The 24681-nt window shown below is 40.2% G+C and overlaps 1 protein-coding gene across 4 annotated transcripts in view; it reads right to left on the bottom strand.

Annotated features, from left to right (window-relative positions):
* sdk1b (sidekick cell adhesion molecule 1b) overlaps positions 1-24681 on the bottom strand; it is a 296949-nt gene that overhangs the window by 118227 nt on the left and 154041 nt on the right. The window lies entirely within an intron of this gene.

Here is a 24681-nt window from a genome sequence, read left to right as displayed (position 1 = left end):
TGTCTCTCTCATTCACTCTTTTCTTCTCCCCCTCCGTCTTTCTCCTCGTATTTGTCATAAGTCTGGAGGTAGCAAGACTGTAGGCTGCAAGAAAACGATGGCATTGACATTCTACTGGCAGAAAATCTACATTCACTATTCATCTATCAATACGCTACCCCCTCACGCTTCTATTCAGCCACTCAGCCGCTCACTCAACTCCTGAATACCGAGAGTGTGTTGGTGTGTTTCCATCCGCAAATGTGTGCAGTGAAAAATGTGCGTTGGGGCCGTAATTCAGATTCTGACGTATCGCATCAGCATCAGCACAAAGTTCACTCAGCCACACACACTAACACAGAGTGAGCGAAACAGCTGATAAGGAAAAAACAAAGCAGCTAGAAGACACACTGAGGAAAACTTGAGAAGAATAAACAGCCAGACAGTTTTCATCATTTCTATTGGAAATACAAACTAATCTGCTGCAGACTAGGCCAAGTATTAAGGTATTGAGCCTCGAAACTTGTTGGCACCGACTGAAATGTGTGCACAGCAATGAGTGTCGAAAACTGTCAAGCACTGAAAGTTGGCATTAAGGATGTGATCAGATTTGGAATCTTGTTGAGAAAGTAAATCACAGTGTTGCCACTTTTAGGCTATATTTTTCCGACACAACTTCTTGTGTGGCTGTTTGTGCTTTGATGTTAAGCTGAGAAGTGTTTATAATATTTAGTCCACACTTTCTGATACATAGTGGGGAAAAAAAATACTATTGGATTTGACAGCAATGTGACGCCACACAGGAGCTAAAACGAAAATAATCAATGTTGCATTAAGGTTCTAACGGTAAAAAGCCTTTTATTAGGGGCAATTAGAATAAAGGCTTTTTGATTTTTACACTTTGTGACACATTTTTTTGGAACTTCACTCTTCTTTTTTATTGACTTTCCTCTCAGTATAATGCAATACAGCTCAACAGCATGACAGACAGCTACCCAAATGACTGACTGCATTGGTTTACACGGAGACGGCAGCAAGTGAGACAGACTAAATCCACTAAATTCTCCAAGCAGCTGGAACAATGTAGCTGCCAAACACTTCAAAAAACTGCACGCCGGTGCACCTGGAGAACCAGTGCTGTTGTAAATAAAAAAGGTTGTTGTTGTTTCTGTTTACTGTACTTTATATGAAATTAATTGATAGATATAAACTAATCATGAGATTATCTTTGAAAGAATATTCTCCCTGTGTGAATACAAAACAGAACCACACAGTCAGAACAAAAAGTTCATGACAGCAGGATATACTGCTTCAAGTGCTTTCTAAGTGTGCATTATAAAATAGAAGCAGACTATACAGGGGATCTAAAAAGTCTACACAGCCTTGTTAAAACACCAGGTTTTTGTGACGGAAAAAAATGAGACCAAGATAAATAATTTCACAATTTTTTCCATCTTTAATTTGACCTATAAACTGTACAACGTGATTGAAAAGCAGACTGAAATCTTGTAACAGGGGGAAGCAAAAATACAAAACTAAAATACTGTGGATGCATAAATATACACACCCTTAAACTAATACTTTGTCAAAGCACCTTTTGATTTTAATTAGTGCTGTCAAACGACTAAAATTTGTAATCACATTAATCACATGGTTGCTGTAGATTAATTTTGATTAATCATGATTAAATATTCATTTTTAATGCATATTAATAGCATTTCATTTTGCATGAGGAAACAGATTCAAGAAAGAAGGGAATATATCTGCACTTAACATGTTTATTAAACACCTGTACTCAGTGAAAAAACCTCTTTCCTGCAGAGTGTGCATATTACTGTAAGTTGGTGGACTGTTCTGTCTTTGGGACAGCATGCTGTTTAGTGCAGGGCTATTCAACTAAAATGCAAAGAGGTCCAGTCAGAGAAAATGCATTAAAGCAAAGGTCCAGAAAATCTGAATGTTGAACTAATCTTGAATTAGTGTGATATATGTTGATGTAATCTAGCAGTTTTATTAGTGTCTGCATGTAATCAATAACTGACCATCAAATCAAATAAATTCAGTACGGTTCAGAAACATTTTGACAACATTCATTAATAAATAACTTTTAATGTAGCTGTACACCTGAAAATAAAGTGAAAAATAATGACTGAACAACCTGAACCAACTTATATACATCTTTAACATTACCTAGATCTCAAAAAAATTTAAACAGTTAAACACTTTTACATTCTGCGCTGCAGATGCGTTAATTGTGTGAAAATTTTTAATCTGATTAATTATGGTGCTGGATTAATCCGCGTTAACGTGCTAATTTTGACAGCCCTAATTTTAATACATTGTTTTTGGGTAGAAGTCTATCAGCATGGCACATCTTGGCACTCTTCTTTAGGTAACCCCACAGATTTTCAATCAGATTCAGGTTAGCCATTCTTTATTTATTTATTTGACTTTTATTTAACCAGGTAAAAATGTGTGAGAACCAGTTCTCATTTACAAACATAAGCTGGCCAAGAGGCCCCGGTAGGAATAAATACAACAAAAATAAATACACATACACAAACTACATATAGAACAAAAATACAGAAAAAAACATGAGAACTGGGAGGATACAGCTGGCCGAGACAAGGGAACATATCTGAGTGTCTTTTTTGGATGCATGTAGAGTCAATCAGGTCTTTCTTTCTCTTTATTCCAAAAGGAGTAACCCAGCCATCATTTCAGAATTCCAGTTATGAAAATCAGGATATCATGCCTGGAGCTATTCCAAACTCTGTGGGGTTGGAAAGGATCAGCTTACATTGTGGAAAAGGACACAACTTGTGGGGTGCAAAGGGGATATATTTTGTATATTTTTTAAAACTGGGTTAACTGTCCATTAAACTGAACCTTCTTCTTCTCAAAAACACTCCCAGTAAAGTAGTGAAGTTAAAAAAAAAAAAAAATTTAATAATTTGAGTGCAGAAGTGTGGACACCCTCTTATAACTGGGGATGTGTCTGCATTCAGAATTAACCAATCACATTCAAACTCATGTTAAACAGGAGTCAGTAAACACCTGCCATCTTTCAAGTTCAGCTGTTCTAGTCTGCTTTTGCTGACTTTTTCTTAGTCACATCTTACAGCAAAAGCCATCCATGGTCAGCAGAGAGCTTCCAAAACTTCAGAGGGATCTCATGGTTATAAAAGGTAATAGTCAGGAGAAGGGTCCAAAAGAATTTCCAAGGCATTAGATCTACCATGGAACACAGTGAGGACAGTCATCACCAACTGGAGAAAATACAGCGCAACAGTCACATGAGCAAGTACTGGACATCCCTCCAAAATTGATGAAAAGACGTAAAGAAAACTGGTTAGGGCGACTGTCCAGAGGCCTACAGCAACATTAAAGGACTACTGGCTGTGTAGTACATGCCACAACAATCTCCCGTATTCTTCATATGTCTGGGCTATGGGGTAGGGTGGCAAGAAAGAAGCCTTTTCTATAAAAATTTTGCAAAAACACATTTGAAGTCATCCAAAAGCATGTGGGAAAATGTGTTATAGTCTGATGAAACCAAGGTGGAATTTTTCTGGCATAATTCCAGAATGTATAACACTGCACATAACCAAAGGAATACCATACCCAGAGTGAAGCATGGTGGTGGCAGCATCATGCTTTGGGGCTGTTTTTCTTCAGCCTTAGTCAAGGTGGAGGGAATTATGAACAACTCCAAACAACAGTCAATGTTGGCACAAAACCTTCAAGCTTCGGCTAGAAAGCTGAAGATGAAGAGGAACTTCATCTTTCACCATGGCAACGACCAAAAGCAAATAGCTTCACCAAAAGATGATTAAAGTTTTGGAATGGTCTAGCCAGAGCCCAGACCTGAATCTGATTGAAAATTTGCGGGGCAATCTGAAGAGGACTGTGCACAGGAGACACCCTCGCAATCTAAGAGTTGGAGTGTTTTTGCAAAGAAGAGTGGTCAAATATTGCAAAGTCAAGATGTGCCATGCTGATAGATTCCTACTCAAAAAGTTTGTCATAAAATCAAAAGGTGCTTCAATAAAGTATTCGTTTAAGTGTGTGCATATTTGTGCAACCATATTATATTTATTTTTATTTTATTTTTACTTTCCCCTGTTAAAAGATTTCAGTTTGTTTTTCAAATCAAGTTGTACAGGTTTATAGGTCACATTAAAGGGGGAAAAAGTTGTGGAATTGGTTATCTTGATCTAATTTTTTTACATCACAAAAATCTGGTATTTTACCAAGGGTGTGCAGATTTTTCATATCCCCTGTATAGTCCGCTTAGTTTCTCTGGATGCTCCATATGAAGTACCCAGAATCCTCAGGTCATCAGGGACAGGTTTCCTGTGTGTTCCCAGAACCAGAATCAAAAATAATAAAGCAGCATTCAGCTATTATTCAGCTATTATGCTCCTCACCTGTGGAACAAACTTCCTGAATACCTGAGGTCTGCTCCAACTGTTGGCTCTTTTAAATCAGGCCTGAAAACCATATTGTTTACTGCATCTTTCTCTTAGATGCTCAATCTAATTTCTTGACTTTAAATGCATCTTTATTGATTAAATATGTTTTACTTCTATGGTTTTAATGTATGACCTTAATTTATAATTAATGTTAAAGTTCTGTGTTGAATGAATTTCTTTGTCATTGTAAAGCACATTGAATTACCTTGTGTATGAACTGTGCTATACAAATAAACCTGCCCTGTCTTGCCTATATTGCACACTTAGAAACACTTGAAATAGTCCTGCAGTAAATCCGGCTTTCATGAAGTTTTTGTTTAAACTGTATAGTTATTCTGGAGGATGTAGATTGTGGTTCTGTTTTGTATTCACACAGGATCTTCTTTCAAAGACAATCTCATGAATAGGTTCATGTCACAGGTTAAAGGTCACATTAAAGCTGGAAAAAGTTCTTAAATGATTTATCTTGGTCTCATTTTCTTTACATCACAAAAACCTGGCATTTTAACAAGGATATGTAGACTTTTAAGATCTACTATACATGCTGTATTTCCACCAGTAATATTTGTAATGAAGCTCAGTTTGTAATTTTATCAAAAACAGAATGTCCAAACCAGCACAGAGCACAGTTTGTGCTGTCAAGTAGTGATATTGGTGAGTCTGTTACTTTGGCGAGTCCAAAAAGGGGGTCAGCACACACACAAATACAAACAGACACACAAACATGAACATGCAGAGTTTGGTCTGGGGGGCACACAGTCCTGCATCTGTATTCAAATGATGTGTCATTCTGAGTCATCTTCAGTTTCAAACAGAGGAACCAGTGGGACATCAGGGGACAGCAGTGAGAGAGAGTTCACAACACCACAAAGCATCTGACATTCACAGAGTCAACTCCACAAAAAACATTTTCAACTAACTTTCCCATCTTTCGTTGTTGTCAGAGTCCTTTCAAAGGCCTTGGATCATTTATCATCTTATAAATGTTTTCACTGATGAGCGTTTCACCGCAGAGACAAACCGCTGCAGCTCAGGTGTGTTCTGTTTTCGTCTAAAACCATCACAGCTGATATTAATGTTGTGTGTTTTAAATGTGGTTTGAGGTGAAAATATCGTTATGTGTCTAAGACTTGAGGATGATTTGTATTCATAAATTCACTGTTGTGTATTCAGCCGCCTGAAGGACCCACAAACAAGCAGGTCACCATGTCCTCTGCCACTGTGTGTGTGTGTGTGTGTGTGCTGCTGCTGCACAACAGGGAATAAGTACTGTATTTGTGTGTTGTGTGCTATTCAAGACAACAGTGTGCTGCTGTGTGTCCCGGTGTGTTACGTTCCCAGTCGACCTATGCAGGTGTCCACCCTTCAGTCCTCAGCTGTGGGTCACCTATTTGCTGCAACACCCTGAAACCCTCCATGACTCACCTCCACCTGCCCGCCCACAACACACAAACAACCCCGTCCCTCCATCTACGCACCAACGAGACTTTGTTTGCCCCGGGGTGATAGTCTAGCCTCCCGCTCGGACTTCGTTCTCCCTCATCCACCCACGTCGACATTCATTGTCACATTTCTCCGAGCAAAAGAATGCTTTTTAAGCAACACGTTTTGGTCTTTTCTGTCTCTCTCTCTCTCTCTCGGCTGTTTTAAACCCAGACTTCAACCACAAAAACCCTTACCATTCCAATTTACCCTGTCAATCTCAACTCTCCCTTCGCTCTGGTCCTTTTTCTGGCTCCAAAACACACACACACACACACGCACTAATGCGCGCACACACGCACACACACACACAGAGACGTACGTCTATTTGAAATTCATATCTGTAGCTATACGAATGTAACACTCCAATTTCCAATAGTGACACTTTTACATAGGAAACACATGGACACACACACACACACACACACACACACACAGTAAAATAATAAGCTGGTTGAAGTGTTGACCTTAGACCTCTGTGCCAATCTTGAACGACCCAGGTGGTAAAATTTCACATTCCGTTTGCTTCCTCTTCATACACCCGGTTGTGCATCTCACTCGTAAATCTGACCAGAACTGAAGAGAGCTGTCGTTCATATACTTCATACAAATAGGGCTGGCCTGAATAGCAGTTTCTGGGCTCCGGATATTCGGGCCCTATTAATGACGAGTATCCGAATATTCGGTCCGCTCCATAACATCCGACTTTATAAATTTTGATTTTTGCACAACCCTACACTCTTCCTGCATTTATTTCAGCCAAATCCCAGCACTGGCTCAGATTCTCCCTCCGTCCTTCAGCGTGGACTCCTGGAAGGTTACATCCTTCTGCTGTCTGCACCAAACACCCGCACCAGTTGACCTTTCCAATTTACCATGTCAATCATGTCCACACAAACACAAATAACGTACACACACACACACACAAACACACAAAGTTGGTGTCAATCACCCTTACATGGAATTCCAAATGTCACCAAGTTTGACATTGTCTTTTCCAACTACCTGAAAAGAAAAAGGGTTATCTTATCCCCTTATTATTTTGCCTTTCATTTTTCTCTCAGAGCAACCCCCTCCTTTTCTTTTACGCTGAGCCTCCCTCACATCACATCTCTGTAAAACTTAAAGTTTATTTGTGCCCAAAACAGGTGTCTGCACTCAAATATGCACTTGAGATAAAAGCCCACCTGCCCCCAGTTACACATCACCTCCAATTGCCTCAAGAATCAAACTAAAAGCACAGAAATGAGTCAATGAATAAAAATATGCCACTGAAATTGATAAACATTCAGCAGCAAAAAAGAAACAAGATACATAAATCATGGCGGTAGCATGTGATGGATGTGGATGTTCAGGTCATACTGTGAGCTTAACGATGGTGTAAAAAAAGAGAGACATCATTTCCAGTTCGATAGAAGAGTGCTGCCTCTTTGACAGGAGAAACAGGAAAAAATGAAAAGCCTCTAATCTTGATGGAGAAAATAAAGAATGTTAAAAGGCAAATGAGGGATGAAAGACAAGTCTTAGACAGGGCAAAGTGTAAGCCAAAAAGGTGTTGCTTGAACTGAAAATGCAGTAATGTGATGCAGCTGTGTGTGTGTGTGTGTGTGTGTGTGTGTGTGTGTGTGTGTGTGTGTGCAGGTGTGTGTGTGTGTGTAGGTGTGTGTGTGTGTGTGTGTGTGTGTGTGTGTGCGTTCTCCTGTCCTCTGCCCACCACCTCAGGGTGAAGCAGCAGATGGAAAAGGGGGCCGCAGAGACAAGAACAGGAGATGCATCATTACTAAATCAGGTTGTTTCCTCCTTTTTTTTCTCTTCTTCATCCAGAATGCTGCAGGGTAATCCCCTATCTCACACTCCTTCTTCACTGTCACCCAGTCTTTGCCTTTATCTACTTCTTTCCTATCGCTTCTCTGTCGCACGGCACTGAAGAACTGTGTCTAAGAGGCCCTCAGCATATGTAAATAAGGTTCCTATATAAGAGGATACTGAATTTTAAGTCCTTTAAAAACAAATGGTATGCCAGCCAAACATTCACTGCTACCCTGTGTAGATTCTGCATTTGACACAGTCCATTCATTTACTACAAGCCAGTGAGTGAGGGGACCAGGCCTAGAGGAATATTACAGATCAATGGAGGGTAACATGTCCTGGCATTTCCTTGGGCACTTCCTCGAAGGCTAAGACACACGCTCACAAACTCACGGTTTTTGGAGCAGAATAAAAATACGAATACTGTAGTATTACTGTAGAAGCTTTTATTGATCCCTTTTGGGAAAGCCCCCGGAACAAAACCGTGCTAAATCATTAACTAGAGATACATAGAACATTCTCAAGGAATACATAATAGAATTATGTATGTTATCACTGTTTTCCAGTCCTGGCTCTTTTTATACTGTGAACCAAAGCTCAATCAAGTCTTTGGCTGTTAGGTAGAATCAGTGGACCGACATTGTTCTGTGTGAAATCTGACATTCAGAAATATTCCAATTATTAGTAAAATAAATACATTTACAAATGCATGCCCTGAAAAAACAGATGGCAATCAAGAGAAAGTATATCAGTCAAATCCTACTTTGGTTTGCTGGTTTCATGATGTGCTAATGCTAAACCTTGTATATACGTTAAAGTTTTAGAAAAACATTATGATATCATATGTTGAGAACATACAGTGGCAAGAAAAAGTATGTGAACCTTTTAGAATTTCAGATCAGATTTTTTTTGTGTTTTTATTATTTTAGGCACATTACTACTCAGTTATGTGACGATTGCCGTACGTTTCTCCGTGTGTTAATCTGTCTTTCTGTGCACAACATTATTCAAAAACGGAATGCCGGATTTGGATGAAATTTTCAGGGAAGGTCAGAAATGACACAAGGACCAAGTGATTAGATGTTGGCAGTGACGGGGCTTATAGTCTGAATCCACAGATTCGTTAAATATTTCTGTATCATTGTGAGATAGCGGCACGAGTCACTCTGACTACATCAAGTGAACACTACCTGCCAACTTATCAGCACTTATCTGTCGGAAACCATACAAGGACTGGGCAGCCTTGGCAGAGTACTGCGCTCTCTGAGTGCTCTTCTTGTATTTGTCAATACCCTTGAATTAGATGAAGATCAGCTCACATTTTATGACAAATTAATGCAGAAAACCATGAAATTCCAAAAGGTTCACATACTTTTTCTTGCCACCGTATCTCTGCTTGAAGCTGATTGTCATTTCTATTTTATATATATATATATATATATATATATATATATATATATATATATATATATATATATATATATATATATATATATATATATATATATGTATATATATATATATATATATATATATATATATATATATATATACTTTTTTTTTTTCTTTTTACATTAAGGTTGCAAACCACTTGGCATTCACAGCATCAACAATGACAACAATATTTATATTTATTGTATATTTATTATATGTTATAGCACCTTTCAAAATAAAAATTATGAGGTGCTGTGTAAAGCAATTAAAAACACACAGTATAAAAAGTAATTGGACAAAAGAACACCGTATAAAATAGTGAAGTCGCCACAACAAAACGGTGTACTGGTTAAGAGAAGATCTTATTACAAAAGCAGGTTTTCAGTACTGTTTTAAAAGATTCAGTCTGAGCACCTTTGGCAGTAAATTTCATAATTTCGTGGCACGAACGGCAAAAACCCGATCAACTCCTGTCACAAGGCAAGATTCAAAAGTTTTCTGCCTTAAACAGCCATCAGGCAGTAGTTGCCTGATTGTGTAAAGCTTTCAAAACATCGTATCCATCAAATCCATCTTAAAACTAAACGGTAACCACAGAATGCCAACAACAAAAGGAATAAAGAGTTCATTTCTACTGGAACAAGTTAAAAGCAGAGTCTGATAAAGTTACTCTTATGATACTGGAGTAAAGAACATTATAGTTAACGAGTTTGGAAGTGATAAATGCGTGAATGATCTTAAAAACTGATATTGTGCAGCCTGATCCTGATCCAGAGTCATCTTCCGTAGCTTGTTGTTACTGTCTAAGGCATCTCCAGTACTAAAAAGCTGTGAAAGCAGCAAACAAACCTTCATTAAAACCACTGAAATGACCACACAGCTGAGCAGAAACTGATTCCTGTGAAATGCAAAATAGTTTCACCCAAATCAATGCAAAGACAAGAACACATGGCTGAGGCATGAGGGGACACGAAGCTCAAGAACCAAATTGCAGCAGGAAGCTTTGCTTTTTTTTTTTTTTTTTTTTTCCCCAAATGGCAGCGATTTCCAATGCCTCCCTGAGGGTAATGATAGGATTATTTATCAGGATTACTGAAACCTACAAAGACTGTTATCACCAACAAGATGAGTATATTCCGGGCAAATGAATAAATACAGAAGACAACACACTCAGTGGTAATTAGGCCACTGACTAATGTCCACAAGATCATAAATTCTAGAGTTTGCCTTGGAATTTTAACTGCAATCTGAATGAACAGAGGAAGAAACTGGAATCGCTAAATTTAGATGATATGAGATTGAAACAAACAGCAATCATGAGGAGTGCCCCGACAGTTAGCCTATAAAATGCCAGAAAATACTGCAAGATATTTTCCAGACCCCAGGGTGACCCCTGAAACACCATGTTTTGGCAGACTAACAGTGCCAAACCTCCAAATAATCATTTTACTTTCCTATAAAACAGACACTGGAACTACTGTCTCATGCTTGGATGCTTCTGCCAACCAGTCTACATCCTTGTCTGCCCTTGACTCATATATGCGAATAAGAATCTGAAGGAATTTAATAAAAAATACTGAATGTTTTTTTTTTAACTTTACTGACATGCAATTTCCACCGACAGAAATGCGGCCTTCAATTAGAGACTATATGTTGCTGCAAGGGAGCCACAAATTCTAAGACGCATATGTTTCACACACATATTCAAACCAGCAGCATAGAAAGTTACCAATTCAGTATTCAACCAAATGCAAAATACAGCTACAATCTCCTTTTCTGTTCCTCAGTTATGGTGCTGAATATTGGCCAAAGAGTTTTCATGCAGAACATTAAGATGTCAAAGTAAATTTCACCTTTAAACCACCACTTCATCCTGACCCTGATCCATTTGTGCAAAATTTTGACATAATTAGCATGTGAATTCAAGAGATAATGTTGACCATTAATTTCTGAGTCCAAGTGAACGTTTGTGCCACATTTGAAGAAATCTTCTCCAGGCATTCCAATATGTTGCATTCACCAGAACTGGATGACTAGATGGACAACAGGAAAACATAATGCCTCTAGCCAGAGCTCTCACGCCTCACCTGCAAGCACTTTCTGTTTTCCTAAATGCATTGTGCATCTCATTCGACTGTACCTCTGGTAAGAATGCAGACAAACCCATATTAAATTGCCGTGCATGTCGGCTTCTCACTGCAACAAAGAAAAACACATCTTGTTTTTACATTCACACTGACTGACTCGGTGTCTGCATGTATAAGCGCAGATTTGTGTGCGTGCGTCGTTCCGTCTCCGTACATATATAAAGTGATCCCTCAACGGGCCAAGAACACTTTGGGTCTGTGGCTGATTAATGGTTTAATTGATTAAGTGGCTCCAAGATTTATTGGTTGGGCCTGGCTATAACAGATTCATTAGAACAGTGATAGATCAGTGTGATCTGGCTGCAGCTGTTCCGCCTGGCTCCGGACAGCATGGCCTGGTAATGGACATCATCTGTCTGTCTATGGACCACAATATGTCCACGTGCACACACGGCTGTCCGTGAGTGTGTGTGTGGAACACATGAAGGCTGCACACATCTCTTTTCTTCAATCACTCCAAACAACCAGGCTGGGGAGGCAGGAGTGGTGGGGAGGTAAGTAGGGATGAGGAGAAAGAAGGGCGGAAACTATTTTTGGATTAAAGACCCTGTTGATCTATTCCTGTTTTCAGCATCCCCTCTCAATCTTCAACTTTTACACTCTGCCACTCTTTCTTCCTTCCTATCCATCTCTATCTGTCCTCAAAGCTTCTCCAGTTCTGCTCGCTGCTCTCCTCTTTCTCTTTGACTCTCTGTAATTCCCCTTCTGTCCTCACGTCTTCCCTGCTCGTCCTCATATCCCTTCTCATTCTTTATGTAATTCTTTGCAAGAGCTTTGTTTGCATTGAAACTCTGGTAAGAAACCCTGTCTTACCTTTACACTGATAGCGCAGAGGGCAAGAGGGCAAACACACACACACACACACACACACACACACACACACACACACACACACACACACACACACACACACACACACACACACACACACACACACACACACACACACACACACACACACACACACACACACACACTCTTGCAGCATTGTGTAAGAACTTATAAAGGGATGTGAGACATGGCTAAATTTTAGCAAGGCTTTAATAAATGACAACGCGCCCACATGGTCATTCAGACTACAGTGTCATCTGAACACACAGTAACTAATGAGCACATGGGGCATGCAGTATATTAGCTTGTGTGTAAGTGTGACTTTAGAAGTTACGTGAAAGCATCACCGAGTCTCTAATTTTGGCAGATCTGTCACTGACAAAAATACAGACACATTTAAGTGCAATGTCACCAGAGACACACACGTGTGCAGTACTTTTCTAGCTGTGTTTCTACATAAATGTCAAAAAAATTAGAAGTGCCTTTTGAAATTTTGCACAAAATTAAAGCAAGAAAAAGTAAAACAGCGTACACTTTGAAATCAAAATAGGCTAACAAGAAAACAAGAATCTGGTACGGTATCGGTTCATATATTTGTTAATCATTAGCATCCCAACACTGGACCCCTCTAGACCAATTCATATGTTTGTGGAAAGTGTCTTTTTTGAAAAAAAAAAAAAAAAGCCAACATTTCTCAGCTCAGCCGCTTTATCTGTAGATCTACAAGCGCAATTAATCTCAAATGAACTTCCATACGATACAAGAAATTATACCATACCTACACACAAACACACAAAACATAAGTCAAACAACCAATGACACGTTCACCTCTCTTTGCACCTTCATTCTGCCACTGAACATATTTCCCTTCCTCAGCACCTCATCATCTCTATGAGTATTTACCCATCCTTTATCTTTCTTCTCTTCCTTCAATCCAATCTTTCCTCTGCCGCCCTGCCTCATCATTCACCAGCTCCGTTTCCCTTCTCAAACGCTCTTTTTCTCCTCCTCATCTATTGCTTCAAATTAACATCTGCTGACTGGCCTGCTACTCCAGTAACCTGTTAGACCCAGCAAGTGCCCACTGACACATAGAGACAATCGGCGTGTTTGAATTCAGAATAATATTTCATTTATATTCGGGATCCTGTGAAAAATTGTTTATGAAAACCCTGGATGTAGCCAGTATGTGCTGATACAAGCTGGCATATGAACAGCGCATCCCATCGGGTTGCTCGGCTTGGAGTCATGAAGCCTTGCGCATTTTCACACAGCCATGAGTATCAAAATAAAGCACCACCACTGACACAGTGGGAAAACTGTAAAACATCTGTCTGCATCAACATAGCATCCAACATGCTGAAATAAAGCTCCTGTTCAGAATATAAACGTTCATGCACATTCCCTGACCGACATATACACAGTCTGGGGTCACCGAGTGTATAACCAAGTAGTGATAACGGCAGTTATGTGACTGACAGCATCATTAAAACCACAAGCACGGTGCTACTTATCTGTGCACTTAACACCTCATTCAGCATCTTGTGTGTTTTGTGAGTTTGTGCATTTGATTTCCTGAGCGGAGTTAAGATGCCTACCCAGTATTTATCTGGAGATGTGCATTAGTTAACCTCAATGGTGCATCAACTACATCCCTGCCAAAGTAACAACGCACTTCTTTGTTCAAACCTCCTATTAAACCCCGATGCACTGTTTCTTCAACATGAAAAATTGCTTCATTCTCACTGCAAGACACACAAAACCCCAAAACACACTCAGAGGCTGAGTTAAAGCGTAGCATTGTCCCAGTAACTACCAACCTCATTACTACAACCTTCACCCAGTCATCCTCAGTACATTCAAGAGCTGAATCTTTGCTTTCAGTGGCTTCTCCTTTTCACATTATATAATATGCACCAGAATTTATATGTGAATTAGCAAAACTAACAATAATTTAAACTGGTCTCTTAAAAGCTAGTGAAAATGTCTTTTTGTTGATGTTTAGCAATCGTTCATGGCAAGGGTGTCACACTCATTTTAGTTCAAAGACCACATACAGGACCAGTAAAATCAGACCTATCAACCTATAAATAACCACAACTCCAAATGTTTCTATTTGTTTGTGCAAAAAAGCACATTCTGAAAACGGTCACACTTAATGAACGATCTTTTTAAAACATTATGAACAACCAGTAATTTTTTATGAAAAATAAGTGCAATTTCAACAATATTATGACTCAGTTTACCCTTTACACATCACAACTTATAGATGAGAGTATATCTAAACCTCAACAATATAGTATTTTACTTTACAGTCAAAACAACTTGTCAAGATCTAGAAATGATCTGGACTTCAACTGGACTTCTCTGGTAGGTTCTCGAAGCACCTACCAGAAAAGTTCAGTTGATTTCTACTGGAGCTCCTATGAATCCCTGTGATATGTGGTTTTATGAGATCATCTTAATCAATTAAAGGTTTTCTCCGGACAGGTTGGAAGATACTGGATCTATCTGACTCCTTCCAGACTATCCTGGCTCAAGCACTGTTCCCCTACAGGAATTTATCTGGTGCCCAGCGGTAAACAATGTTGGCAGGAACCTGTGTCACACTGAAGCTTGTTCTCTAGCTTTTTTTTTTTACCTCCGAAACATCTGCTTGTTCATTGATTCGTGGAAACTTGTGTCTGTGACATTTTGTCCATTCCCTAAGGACTGGACGCCTTCCTCAGTGTCTGTTACCTTCTTTTAGCCTATTGACTTACTTTATCAGGGTGAGGATTTGAGTGGGTGTGCATCTGTAAACCGCTCTGTCACAACTGCATGCATGGGCATCCATTCTAATCAGTGTCATCACACTGTAAAACACACTTGCAATGAAATCCACAACTAGGCGGAACAAGTGGAGCATCCACACTGAGGCTTGTCACACTGACACAGTCTATGAGTCAGCCCACTGTCCATCCTTCCATCACTCCCTCTCTCCATCTGTACACGAGGGTTTTAATTATAGAAGCACACAGGAGCCTCATTACACAGAGAGAAGAGACTGAGAGAGGAAAAGACAGAGATGGGAGGTGGGGATCAAGAGAGAGGAATCGGATCCCTTTGCAACTGAAATATTGAATATAATAATTCCAGACACAACCAGTTGTAGCAGGAATTAATCAAAGCACTGATTCATTAGCCAAGCCCCTTTATCAAAACCACTGAGTATTAGTGCCTATTTGTATGATTATGTATGTGTGTGTTCCACATCTGCAGACTTTAAATTACCAGACTTTTAATACAAAGGAGATCGTTGCAATCCTAATGTGTCCTTGCACAAGGTTAGATCTTTCAAATTAACCTAGTGGGCCTGTGGTAATAGATAAAAGCATGTTAAAAGAATAATGTGTACTGCCTGTTGGTACCCAAACTTCAAGGTTCCCATGCTAATGAATGCATCAGTGATTCTGTTAAGTGACCTTCAGGATGGTTATCTGTTCACTATCTAACTAGCCACTGGACAGCTTGACTCTGTCATCTGGCCATAGTTATTTGGCCCTCATCAGAGTTTCTCTCCTGACCAGCATCACTGAGAATCTTCTGATCAACCCTGTCTCCCAAAAATGATGCTCCAAATAACTTTTATGTTTTTAAAGTAATGGAATGTGGTTTTGAAACTTTACAAAGGTAAGACTGTGGAAAGGTTTTCAGTTTGAAAAGGCTACATGAAGTCCCCATAAGGAGGAAGTCGGCAACAAAACTTTCACCCAAGAGACCGTCTAGGATCATTATTCTTAGATCTCCGTTTCACTTGTCATTTACTTTATTTATTCCTTTTCACTTGCTGTTTGGTTAGGTTTAGGTATGAAAAGTAGACAGGTAGGTTTAGGAAAATAAATTCACAACAACTACAGGTGGGAAACTTGGTTAGGTTTGGACATGTTTTGGGTTAATGTACAACCCTTTCACAACATGTTTGAAGTTTCTCTTATGTTATCTAGGTTTCCAAGGTGACAAGTCCAGCCCCATCTAATATCTGATTGATTGGCTGAAAAGGAGCGACAATAAAAGAAATAAAATAAATAGCAAAGATGCATTGATTGGAAAGAAATTTAAAATATGAGACAAACCATAAGTAATTACATAGAAAATATATTTGGCTAGAAATGTAATTGAGAACACATTTTACTTGTCTAGGAATACAATATTTGTAGGGCTGGTCTGAATAGCAGGGCTGCACAGTGGTCTAGTGGTTAGCACTTTCGCCTTGCAGCAAGAAGATCCCTGGTTCGCGTCCCGGCTTTCCCGGGATCTTTCTGCATGGAGTTTGCATGTTCTCCCTGTGCATGCGTGGGTTTTCTCCGGGTACTCCGGCTTCCTCCCACAGTCCAAAAATATGCTGAGGTTAATTGATTATTCTAAATTGCCCGTAGGTGTGAATGTGAGAGTGATTGTTTGTCTCTGTATGTGGCCCTGCGACAGACTGGCGACCTGTCCAGGATGTCACATGCCCTATTGGTTAGGGTAAAGCAATATATTGTTTTGTGACAAAATTAACATAAAAGTGGAACAACAAAGTATGGTGGATGTTGCTAAATCACAGAACCAAATAAAATTAAACAAAGGCAACAAACACAGTTCTCAAATTAGCTGAAGAAAAACAAAATAAATAAACTTGGAAGCCAAACCTAAACTCAATAGCAATAACCACAACAAACAGCACAAACTAATACAAACAAGTCTAGAGTGCACAGAATTAAGTAAATAAAGCAGGTGCCTTAAAACACACATATAGAAAAACACGACACACGAGTCACCACCCCTCAGCGGCTACGAAACACATTGTATACTAACAGTTTGTCACCGAATTAGCCAGCTGCTAATAAAAGCTACAGTCTTCACCAAGACACACGTAACTGCTCACTGAGTTAACAGCTGCTAACAGAAGCTATATGTCCGATTAGCTACACCTTAGTGGCTATGGAAAACACTTAAGACGCACACAAAACACGAGAGGGACCAGGGCAAACTGTTCACATTAAATCCCAGCCGCCCCCAACTGAGACTTTGGTTGTAGATTTATAGCAGGTGTGGTGATGGCTGGGGTCTTGTGGAAGGAGGAGTTGTGGTGGTGGACCAGTCCGACGGGTTACTGGAGGATGTGGTGGAAGAGGTCTGATCAGCAGGGTTCAGCCTCACAACATACAGAACTTGAAGAATCTGCTGCGAACATTGCTGCCAAATGCCACTGGGCTCCTTCAGTGGCCTCACAAACTTGAAGCTGTTCTGACAGCACTCAAAGGCCCAACAGCATATTCGCCTCGGGTGGCCGTAATGTTTCGGCTCATCAGTGTACACTGTGGGCCATATTCTGACATCTTTAACAGAATATTCTATCCAGTAATTCAGAAAATAATACAACTACTGCCTTCAAACCTGGTGTTAGACGCAGAGAGAACTCAAGAAAACACTCTCTGTTACATGAAGTAACACTTGATTGCTTTAATGCACAGTATGTAGAGGAGAGTGACTGATGGATACTAAGCTTTTAATCAGTTTTAGCCTAACTAAGTGAAACAAATTGCCTCCACAACAGCAAAGCTCTTGTGAATATGTGCTATTTGAGAGCAATCACAGATGGCCACTAAGTAAAGGCTGCTGTGCAAAAATTTTGGAGTTTTTTGGCAACTAAGCGTGAACACACTGCAGTGCCTGAAGCCCATGTGGTGCTTTCTTTTGTCTCCAAACTCGATTTTCAAAAGAACCTATTTAAATCTGTTTTCCACACCAAGTCCTGTATTTGTTGGGTTAAACCAAATACATGCACAAATAACAGGATCAAAATAAGTTGAAGGGCCTGCTGAGAGCTGCTGGCTCATTGCACAGACTTGGTAACATGACACCTGGAGTGATCACAGTGAGAAATGATTATCAACTAAAATGTGAACGTGAGTATAGAACTGCAACTTATTTTTGATCATTTGGTCTAAACGTGGCCTCTCACCAAAGAGAAAAATGTCCACAGTTTCTCAAAAACCAAGACGATCAATGTCCAAAAGTTGCAAATCCAGACTACAAGAAACCAGAATCTCTGGAATTCTACGCGGTATTTAAATTGACTTATCGTTTATGAAACAAGATAAACTCATCAGCAACAGGTGCCCCAGAGGGCTGTTTTGTACTTCTCTGATTACACACACAACACCTCAACACTATACATGAGAAAGGGAAATATCATTACTATAATTACTACATCGTTATCCTCTCTTTTAACACCATCTACACAAAATCAAATTAAAATGTGCCCTTCTTATCTGAGAACTGCTGCTGTTGCCAATTATAGCTTAGTACCTTGATACAGAAAGGCCTCCGCCAGCTAATAGGAGTAAAGTCTAACAGACAAAACCCGAGTGTGGCTGTGAAATCTGAGTCATTTTATCTTGCTGTTAAATAAAGAATATTTGCAGCTGTTCCTAAACATTGCCATATTTTCTGTCTGTAATTATTGAAGAGCAGTCATATGAGAGGGAGAAAAAAGATGTGGTGTCACCGCTGAGTGCGTACATCTGCACTCATAAGGCTGGTGGCTGCAGACACAGCATCCAACCTGGCTTTCATTTTGTTTTTAGGGGTCACCAGCCAAAACATCTGCAGAGAGTCACTACTCCACATGCCTGTCTGCATTCTCCTCTCACCGGGGCAACTAAAATCTCCCGGGGTGTTTTCCCTAACCAGCGCTAGAAGCTGCATACAGAGGCAGATTGTGGCGCGGATCAGAGCGTTGCCATGTTGGATAGAAAAAGGTTTCTATGGTGTTCCTTGAAGCCCACCAAGGCATGATGCAGCAAAAATGCAAAACACCCCGAGAGCTGCGGCACTGGAAACAATCTGACAGCACACAGGCATACGGGGAAATCTGTGATCCCACTTTTAAGCTCGTAAATGAGGGCTTCCAGGTGTCAGGATCTGCAACACTACGACGCGCTGCACCTCACAAAAACACAATCGTACAGTCAGTCTCTCCAGGGACACTAAAATACCTCTAATTAGACGCCACACAGAGCGACTGGGATGGGACCTGGAGCGAAGACACACACACACACACACACACACACACACACACACACACACACACACACACACACACACACACACACACACACACACACACACGTGCACAGAAAGATCCACAGCAGGCTCTCGTTTAAGACTCAGCGGCGTGGAAAGGAAACATCTGGAAGGGAGGGAATGCGATTAGAGAAAGAAACAAATGACACAAAGACACGTCATATGCAAAAATAACAACACGTTGTCACACACTACTCTCACACAGTGCACATAAAATACTTCAAACCCCAATTTCCTCAAAGCCTTTAAAAGAAACTTGTCTGTCATGTGCCATATGCTGTTTGGAAAAGTTGTCACTCTTCTCTTATCGCTTTTCCTTGTCTATGTCTGTTTTCCTAAATGACACCGTGAACGTGCACACAGCAGTGTGTCAGTGAGAGTGTGTGTCTCTGGGTTATCCTGAGGTCAGCAGGCTATTCTTCGGCTCCTGACAAACGCCACTGTGTCACTTCTCAGGGCCGCGGGGCGACAAACCCTTCCTGATGGAGGAATAGGGGAAAAGAGGATAAATGAAAGAAACTGAGTGATGTAAAATGGCAGACACCAGGGGTGACTCCAACAGGAGACGTAATCAAACTCAGACAGACTCTGTTCCAATCATCAGACCGAGGTAATCAAACTCAGACTCCCACACCCTCTCCAATGCACACACACAATGAATGATTAAAGTTGTGAAAGGGCATAAGGTTATTTTTCGATGCATTTATGTGCATGGAGCCGATCCCTCTCGGCCGTAGTGTCTCTTTGATTGCTCTTCTGTATCTGTGCTCTATTCAGCTACATCATGCCTGGTTTCATTACGAAAATCAGTATTGTGCAGAACCATGAAGCATCAAAAAAAGACATTTTCAAACAACTTCCTCCAACTTATTTCTGGAAACTTTGTTGCCAGGAGATTGTATTAACTTCCGCCAGTACAGTAATGATGGAGGTACAGTACGTGGAGCATTAGCTCTGCCACCAACAAATGATTTTCCATCAACTTAATTAATCTGACAACCATTTTACAGATATGTAGATTATTCTTAACCGGTGGTGTCAAACATACGTCCCGCGGGCCAAAACTTGCCAACTAGATGGTTCAATCCGGCCCATGGGAAGACTGCAAATAGTACATTTTTTAAAACCGTAAATTTAAATAATTTCTAGATCCTGACATTTTTTGTTTTTTTAAAGCTATTTTTTTGGGCCTCTTCAGACAGGCTAGTAGAGAGGTAGACAGGAAAGTAGGGAGAAGAATGGGGGAAAGACCTGCAGCAAAGGGCCGTGATCTGGAATCGTACCCAGGCTACTGGGTCGGGGTGGCCCCTGAACTAAAACGATTTGACATCCCTGATCTCAACGATTAATTTTCCTAAAAAAAAAACAAAAAAAAACAGCAAAATGACCATTTCATTTCAACTTAGCTTGATCAACTGTATGCCATTCTGAAATGTCATAGTCTGAACTATACACAAAGTTTTACATATTAAAGTTAAAAATTGTAGAGTTAAACTAGAAACTCCAACATGTTAAAAAGCAATTAAAAAGAGGCCTCATTATAGAAGTCAGCAGTGCAACTCGACAAGAAATTCAAGTTTGACAAAGTACAAAAGTTCAGTCTGCATATTAAACAAAGTGAAACATGAGCACACTGCATATTTTAGAAATACAGAGCAGCTGAAGCATTTTCGTTTCTCTTTATTACTCTGTCAAGGAACGGGTCGGTGTTATGTGACGATCGCCGTATGCTTGTCCTTCTGTGAATCTGTCTGTGCGTAACATTACTCAAAAACAGACTAACAGATTTGGATGAAATTTTCAGGTAAAGTCAGAAGTGACACCAGGACCACCTCATTAAATTTTGGCAGTGATGTGGCTTATAGTCTGGATCCACGGATTTGTTAAGGATTTCTGCATCATTGTTAGATAGCGGCACGGCGTCACTGTAACAAGTGAACCAAGTCAGTGCCAACTGCAGCCGACCAATGACTGTTACTTCACAACAAACACACACTGACACTGAAGAAAGACATTTGCGACAGAAAATTGAAACCTTTTAGGAAAATGCGTTTTTTATATTTATATTATTCATAATCAACATCACTGATTATGCCAACTAATTGTGGCAGCCCTGTAGAGCATTTTAAAGGTAAACTCCACAGATTTAATTTACTGGTCAGTCTGTGAAAAGAATCATAAGAAGTCTTTGTCAAGTATGAAAAAAAAACTGTGAACGAGGTCCTTTAGGTCATGTCAGCATGGAACTAAAGACACCAGCTTGAAAGTGAATGCATGTGTTACAAACTGGTATTGTGAAACAGACAGACTGAGAATTTGCGAAGCAGTTGGGATCTAATGAAAAGATGCTATGAATAGCATTGAGGGACTAAAAGTCAGAACATCACGGTCTCCGTTACATTGATTTTTTAAAAAATCTAAGTCTTGCTACTCTTGCAACTTCATTGAAGTGAAGCATTGAAGGACCTGAGCACTCTTTTAAAGCAAAGCACTCTGTATGGATGTGACATTCCAAGCTATTTTTGCAATTCAGCAATTATTAACAAGTGTGACATTACTGTCTGCTCTATAGAACATACAAAGGCAGCTGATAAACTATTGAGCCCAAAGCTGGGATACCACTTAAAGCACTACACTAATTATGGCAGCATGTACCGTTCACATCTGCCACAATTTCCTGCCCTCTCACTCTTCTTTGTTATCCTGCCTTTCTCTTTTCCTCTCGTCACCCTGCATACCCTCTTCTCTCCACTCCCCTCCTCACTCCTGTTATACATAAGATGTCCACGCATGTGGGATCAAAACCTCTGCATCTATTTTGTCTTGCTTTTTATTTTGTAAAGGGCATGTGTTTGATGATGTCCAGTTATGCTGAGTGTTTCTGGGTGGTTGTATGTTTACATGTCTGTATGCTTTAATGTCTGAGAGTCAGTCTCCCTACAGTGACTGCTCTCTTTGGGGATACTTTGCTGCTCTAATGGTCTGATGTACAAATCTACAAATACCTCCACTGCTGTGAAATGAACAGCAGCACACAGACAGACACACACTCTTCTGGGCTTCTGGGCAACAGGGAGACTGACTGCTGTTTTGATTGACAGGCTGAGGAGTGTGTTGGTGTGTGGCTTTGTGTAAGTGTGTGTGTGTATGTGTGTGTTAAAGGCAGAGGGAGAGGGAGCAGTGATTGCAGGTATGCATGGAGCTCAATTAATTGGAGTAGGGATCCTCATCTCCTGTCACTAACAGAAGTACCCCAAGGCCATTAGAACTGTCTTTCTCTCCAATGCAAACACACACGGTGACTCATACCCTTGTACACTACAACTAAGAATATACTAGCTATCTCCACACATGTCCACCAGGTGGCGCTATGACTGCGAATGGTTATCGGCCTTTGGATGTCATCAGGGCAGGACTCTGATGTCAAGTTTGAAGCAGACTGGAGCATGTACAAGCTAGTTAAACAGCAATTCCTGTTTCATGGCAACACATCAAAATTCCAGGGACTGTCATACCATGCTCTTTGACTTTTGCATAAGATTTCCATTCATTTTGATCACTAACGCCTGTTGTACAGTCATGTAAAAAAATTATTAGACCACCCTTGTTTTCTTCAATTTCTTGTTCATTTTAACGCCTAGTACCACTAAAGGTATATTTATTTGGACAAAGATAATGATAACAACAAAAATAGCTCATAAAAGTTTAATTTCAGAGCTCATCTAGCCATTTTCCATGGTTTTCTTGATAATAACCAAAATCACTTAAGTTCTTACATCAGTGGCATACATGACATTGTACTGCCAAAAACTGTGTTTTTAGGCATTCCATGTTTTCTTTTCTGTTTTAGTCACATGATCCACACAGGAGTTAGTATTTGATTGCATAACCATTGTTTCTGAAGACTGCAGCCATGCATCTTGGCTGCTCTCCACCAGCTTCTGACATTGTCCTGCTGTCACAGCAGCCCATTCCTGTTGCACAAATTCTAACTAATTTGCTTTGTTGTTGGGCTTGTGGTTCTCCGTTTTGCACTTGATGATTTTCCACAGGTTTTCAGTTAGATTTAGATCTGGTGATTGAGCAGGCCAAGGCATGGTTCCAATGTTCTGGTTCTCCATCCAGGCTTTAACTGACCTTGCTGTGTGGTAAGGGGCATTGTCTTGTTGGAAAATCCAGTCATTGGAGGCAGGAAAGAATTTTCCAGCTGATGGAAGAAGACTGTTTTCAAGAGTAGCCCTGTACATGACCTGGTTCATTTGCCCTGTTCCACCCATACTGAAACAACCCCAGGTCGTCACTGATCCACCCCCATGTTCTACTGTAGAGACAGACAGTCTGGTTTGTAGCTTCTCCAGGCTTCCTCCTAACCAGTAAGTTGGCTGAAGTGGGCATCAACTGGAAATTGGATTCATTACTGAAGAGAACTTTAGCCCAATCATCAACAGTCCAATCCTTGTGATCCCAGCAAAGAGTAACTGGGCTTTCCTCTGTCTTTCCTTGATGAAGGGCTTCTTCCTGCCCTGTGTGACTTCAGATCAGCTTCAACAAGTCTGTTTCAAACTGTCCTTGCCGAACAAGTCACATTTCTCCACAGTGCCCACTCATTTTTAAGGTCCCTGGAGGTCTGACGACGATTCCTGACACGGGAACGGATGAGTGCACAGTCATCTCGTGGGGTAGAAAGATGTTTCTTGCCAGCTAGCAGTTTGGTAGTACCATGTTGGGCTTGTTTTTTTCTTGGTGTAATGAACGGCTGTCTTGGAGATATTCAGTTTTTTCGCTACCTGTCTCTCACTCATGCCAATTTCCAGCAGTGCCAAGATGGCTGCCTTTGTGGCTTCACAAAATTCTTTATTTTTAGGCATTATGTGAGAGCCGACAACTTCTGAGTTGTGCTAGGGCTTGAATGTCAGCAGGAAACCACTCTAGGCCTTTGCATGTGCAGTGCTGCTGATGACAGGAAATGTCCTTTTATACACCCCGGGAATACAGTTAAGCTTAAGCATGTCAAATAGGACATAAAGTATTATGTAATCAGCTGCATTTTTTGTCATGTTCATTTTATTCTTCAGGTAATGTACCTTTTGTGGCACTAAACACTGAAATGAAAAAGAAACTGAAGAAAACAAGGGTGGTCTCATAGTGTTTTCCATGACATATATACAGGCCAACCAAGGTTGGACTTGGCCTCTTCGAGGAGTTCGCGCCTGAAAATAAAAAAAAAATAAATAACCAAAATCACCAAAAATAACCTGTTGGTGTCACTCTAGGAATAAAGAAAAGTAGAATCATAAAATAACTATGGAAAAATAAATAAATGAATGAATAATAAAATATGTACAGATATTTACACATCTAGAAAAGAATATACAGTGGTCCCTCGTCTGTCGCGGGGGTTACGTTCCAGA

This window comes from Amphiprion ocellaris, chromosome 4, assembly GCF_022539595.1.
Source record: "Amphiprion ocellaris isolate individual 3 ecotype Okinawa chromosome 4, ASM2253959v1, whole genome shotgun sequence".
NCBI lineage: Eukaryota > Metazoa > Chordata > Actinopteri > Pomacentridae > Amphiprion > Amphiprion ocellaris.
The sequence above is the reverse complement of the archived record's forward strand: the minus strand, read 5'-3'. Positions and strand labels throughout refer to the sequence as shown.